The following is a 5,002-nucleotide window of genomic DNA, read 5'->3' on the forward strand; positions in this document are numbered from 1 at the left end:
TCAGCTCATAGACCTGTAGCCGTGACCCAGTAGCAGATGCGGTTCTGTAACCTCTATACCATAATACACATTTTCATTACAGAGTTATAAGAAAATAATTTTTTAAAAAATCTGCAAACAAGGGGCCCTCTAGCCCTGATCTCCTATCCCTTCCTTGCCTTCTCCTGTAGAAATGATAAGGAAGGAAAATCACTTTGGCCCTCCAGATACACTATGGCCAGTTCCTGCCTGTTAGTTTGCTGTTTTCTCATTACCCTTCTTTTTTTTTTTTTTAAAGCCAGAACATTTATTGTGCGACTAATCGTTGAAATCCTTAAGATGAACTGGATGCTGCAACAGCCGCTCGCTTGGGTTTAGGTGTTGTTCCTTCACGGAATCCATGCCTGAATCTGCGGTATACAATTTTTAGGTGCCTCATTCTACCAGTCCCGGTGGTATTTCGTCTTTTAGCTTTAGCACTCCAATTATACTTTCTCTTTCGCTTGGCAGGGTAGCCACACTTGCCACAGGTCAACTTCTGAAGGTGGTAGGCCTTAGAGCCACAGCGGCGGCACAGCGTGTGCGTCTTATTCCGACGCTTTCCAAACGATGACGTTCCCTTCGTCATCTTGCTTCTGCCGCCGAGACCAAAGAGCTCTCATTACCCTTCTTCGGTAGCATTATCTTACATCAAGCACTAGATGTCATGAGCCTCACCTCTGCTGGAATCAACTCTACCACGAGCTTAACTGTAATTGAAACGGGTGAATTGACACCTTTGTCTCATTCTTGCTAGGAATGGCCTCTCAAGTCGATTTTCCCATCTCCTCTGGCCAGATGCTGATGAATGTGTTCCTCTGTTTTTGCTTTTCTATCCTGCTGCTTATCCTGAGGACATGGCTTCTTTAGCTGATTTTGACTCTAGGCAGTAACCTAAAGATGGGTGTGTGGTGTAAGAGAGGGTAAAACTGACTGATGTTATATGTCCGGAAAGAGGAATTGAGCCCAACTCTAGCCAACCAACCCTGACCTTGTTTGATCATAGACTTATACAAAGGATTTTACACCCCATGCAACCTGCCCAGCATCCGTCCAGCGTTCTGGCTTCCACTGAACCATGATTTCTCAAATCTGGAGACGTGACTGCAAGAACTTAAGATCCTTGGATAAAATGTGTACATTATATAAATTCCAAGTATTGCCATTCCTTTTTGTGTTTAACTATACCAAGGTGGGATTTCAGAATTAGCCCAAGACAAGACAATATGGTAATATAATACCTTTTATTAGAAGACTTTTCACTGAGGGGTGGATGGGGGAAAGGGAGAAATTGTAGCAGAAACAGATGTATTTTTCTTGTGATTTTTATTTTGAGTCAAATATTATAAATTGTGTATAAATGAAGACACTGAATAGTTCTGTTTCCACTTGGTGTTTCAAGTTCGATAACAGGTGTCTGTGCAGGGTTTTTTACTCTTTCCCTTGTATAACTATGCAGCAACTCTACAGGGTAACATATGGAATCATTTTAAATAGACTTGTGTGTTGCTATAAGCTTTCAGCAGGTCCTCTGTCTTTGTAGAATAAGCATGTTGTTTATTTTCAGATAATCAGACATAAATATGCTGACATACTAGGCACAATTTCACTCTGGCTACTTACCTTTCTTTCTCGCTGATGTTTGAACTAAAGGATACAGCCAGTGAAATATTTTCACTTGGTTTTCCTTGTTTTCTTAGATTAAAAAAACCAAAAAACAAAAACAAGGCACAGTTTTCTCACTAACCTTAGAATACTGTTTATAAAATAAATGAAGACCCCTGCACTGATGTGAAAAAAAAAAGATGATGTGGCACATATACACAATGGAATATTAATCAACTATAAAAAGAAATGAAATTGTCCCATTTGCAGAAACATTGGTGGACTGAGAGATTGTCACATAGAGTGAAGTCAGAAAAAGAAAAATATATATTTACACATATGTGTGAAATCCAGAAAAATGGTATAGATGGTCTTATTTGCAAAGCAGAAATAGAGATAGACATAGAGAACAAATGTATGGATACCAAGGCAAGAAGGGGAATGGAATGAATAGGGAGATTGGGATTGACATATATGGGCTTTCCCAGTGGTTCAGCAGTAAAGAATTGGCCTGAAATGCAGGAGTTGCAGGAGACACAGATTTGATCCCTGGGTCAGAGAGATTCCCCTGGAGGAGGGCATGGTAACTCACGCCATTAGTCTTTCCTGGAGAATGCCATGGACAGAGGAGCCTGGTGGCCTACAGTCCATAGGGTCGCAAAGAGTGGGACACGACTGAAGCGACTTAGCAAGAATGCATGCATTGACATATATATGCTATCGATACTAGGTATAAAATAGGTAACTAATGAGATCCTATAACACAGGGAACTCTACTCAGTGTTCTGTTGGGTGGTGGTTTAACTGCTAAGTCATGTCTGACCCTTGGGACCCCATAGACTGTAGTCCAACATGTTCCTCTGTCTATGAGATTTCCCAGGCAAGAATACTGGAATGGGTAGCTGTTTCCTTCTCCAGTGGATTTTCCCAACCCAGGGATTGAACTTGGGTCTCCTGCATTGCAAGAAGATTCTTTATCAACTCAGCCACTAGGGAACCTAAATGTAAAGGAAACAGAAAAAAAACAGGGGACATATGTAAACATATAGCTGATCCACTTTGCTATAAGCAGAAACCAACCCAACATTGTAAAGCAACTGGACTTCAATTAAAGATATTTTTAAATGTACTTCTTAAACTGAAAAAAGTCATCTGCAAATGCATTGTTTTCTTGATTCCACTGGTTTTCAGGTAACAGTTTCATATGTGTAGAAGGATTGAATATTGGTTATATTTTTTGATGTTCTTGATGTATTTTCTCACAGAGTTACAGCGGTTCTTTCAAAATGGCTGGCTGCTGTTAGGAGGTGTCTGTTCCCTAGCAACAGCATTTCCTGCCCGCCCTCTGCAGCAACACAGCTTCTGGACACTGGTACACCCTACATGTCACAGTTCAGTGGTTTATTCACCTTCAGCAAACACATCTGTGGACTTTCTACAGCTCATCAAATGAATGGAAACTCAATGACCATGACTCGGGAACCTGCCTGGGTTAACAATTTTACATTTCATTAGATATTTGATTTTACTTATTTGTTAAGTATAATAATTTATTGTTTTAACTGAAGTCTTCTTTGTTTATGATAACTATGATTGCTTATCAAATAAACCTAATATCCTTGAATTTCGTAAGCATCTGCAAAATTGTGCTTTCCATATTTCTGGCTGATAGCCAACCTTTTAAAATATATTAGTGCAATAATAATAGTTGCCAAAGCCCAGAGTTTTACTTAAGCTAGCAAATAATTAGTACCTCACTATAAACAAGCCCTTTATTAGTAAATTTGTTAATGATTATTCTGGCTATGGAAATAAGTTCAAATTGGCTTTTAACCTAACAGAAGACTTTAGTTTTATTCTATCAAAGTGAATAGCTCTGCTCATATATAATTTCAGTTGTTAGGCAAAGAGAGCCCTGTATAATTTATTTTGTGTTTTTAATACTTGCAGTTCTTAGGTTCTGTTGAAGCACATTTTCATCAAAATGACCACATAAATCTTATAAAGGTGCAAGCTCTTGGAGTAATCAGATATTTCTCAGCAATCAGCCTGAAAATTGTCCTGACAATTCACAGTACGGCTAATTAGTCTGTAGTTATATTAATTGATGTAAGACTCGCTGGTTGTTACTTTTGGATTATAATTTTGTTTTTTTCCAAAATCTTTCAGGCAATTATGATATCCACTTGTAAAACTTGTATAATACTGGAGACTAGTGATACCTTGAGTTTTGCATCTGCACTTTAAAATCTTCTGTTATGGCATTAGCATGATAGATGGTTCCTTAATGGCTACAATTCAGGATATTGCTTTAGCTTCTAAAAAGAGAAAATTAGCTAAAGACTAAACTCATCTAAATTCTATTTCCCTTTACTCAAATCATTATATAACTTTTTAAAAATAAAATCTTATTTATATGTAGAATCTTGTTTTTCACACAGCACTCAAGAAGCATGTGTGAGCAAATTGTTTTTCCTACCACCTACTGTGATATAATTCCCAGGTGCTACTTCAGAAACAGAGTGGTTATAAGGTGTAGAGATTTGGGGAGAGGGAAGGTTGAGAGGTTTCTTTGCAAGCAAAATCTTAACATAGGTGAAAGTGACGTTTGCTCAGTAGTGTCCAACTCTTTGTGACCCCATGGACTATGCAGTCCATGGAATTCTCCAGGCCAGAATACTGGAGTAGATAGCCTTTCCCTTCTCCAGGGGATCTTCCCAACCCAGGGATTGAACCCAGGTCTCCCACATTGCAGGCGGATTCTTTACCAGCTGAGCCACAAGGGAAACCCAAGAATACCAGAGTGGGTAGCCTATCCCTTCTCTGGGGATCTTCCTGACACAGGAATTGAACCGGGGTCTCCTACATTGCAGGCAGATTCTTTACCAACTGAGCTATGAAGGAAGCCCTGTGAAGGCCTATGAAGGAAGCCCTGTGAAGGCCTATAAAGGAAGCCCTATGAAGGCCTATGAAGGAAGCCCTGTGAAGGCCTATGAAGGAAGCCCTGTGAAGGCCTATAAAGGAAGCCCTATGAAGGCCTATGAAGGAAGCCCTGTGAAGGCCTATGAAGGAAGCCCTAGGAAGGCCTATGAAGGAAGCCCTAGGAAGGCCTATGAAGGAAGCCCTGTGAAGGCCTATGAAGGAAGCCCTAGGAAGGCCTATGAAGGAAGTGTGCACAAAAGCACTGCAACATTGCTATGTTCATGTCTGGAACATAGGAGTATAGATCTCTTTCAAAAGAGCAGTAGCAAATATGAGTTTTCACTAGAAAATTTAGTACAAAACAACATGCTATTCAACTAGTAACAAATACTTGTTTTTTAGAGAAATGGACAACAGTTACAACAAAATAATTTACGGCCATAACCATTTGAAAAGA

The 5,002-nt window shown here is 39.5% G+C and overlaps 1 pseudogene; it reads right to left on the bottom strand.

Annotated features, from left to right (window-relative positions):
- Window positions 1–256: 256 nt before the first annotated feature.
- On the bottom strand, window positions 257–629 carry LOC138989197 (large ribosomal subunit protein eL37 pseudogene; annotated as a pseudogene).
- Between the last annotated feature and the right edge of the window lie 4,373 nt (window positions 630–5,002).

This window comes from Bos mutus, chromosome 9 (assembly GCF_027580195.1).
Source record: "Bos mutus isolate GX-2022 chromosome 9, NWIPB_WYAK_1.1, whole genome shotgun sequence".
Lineage (NCBI taxonomy): Eukaryota > Metazoa > Chordata > Mammalia > Artiodactyla > Bovidae > Bos > Bos mutus.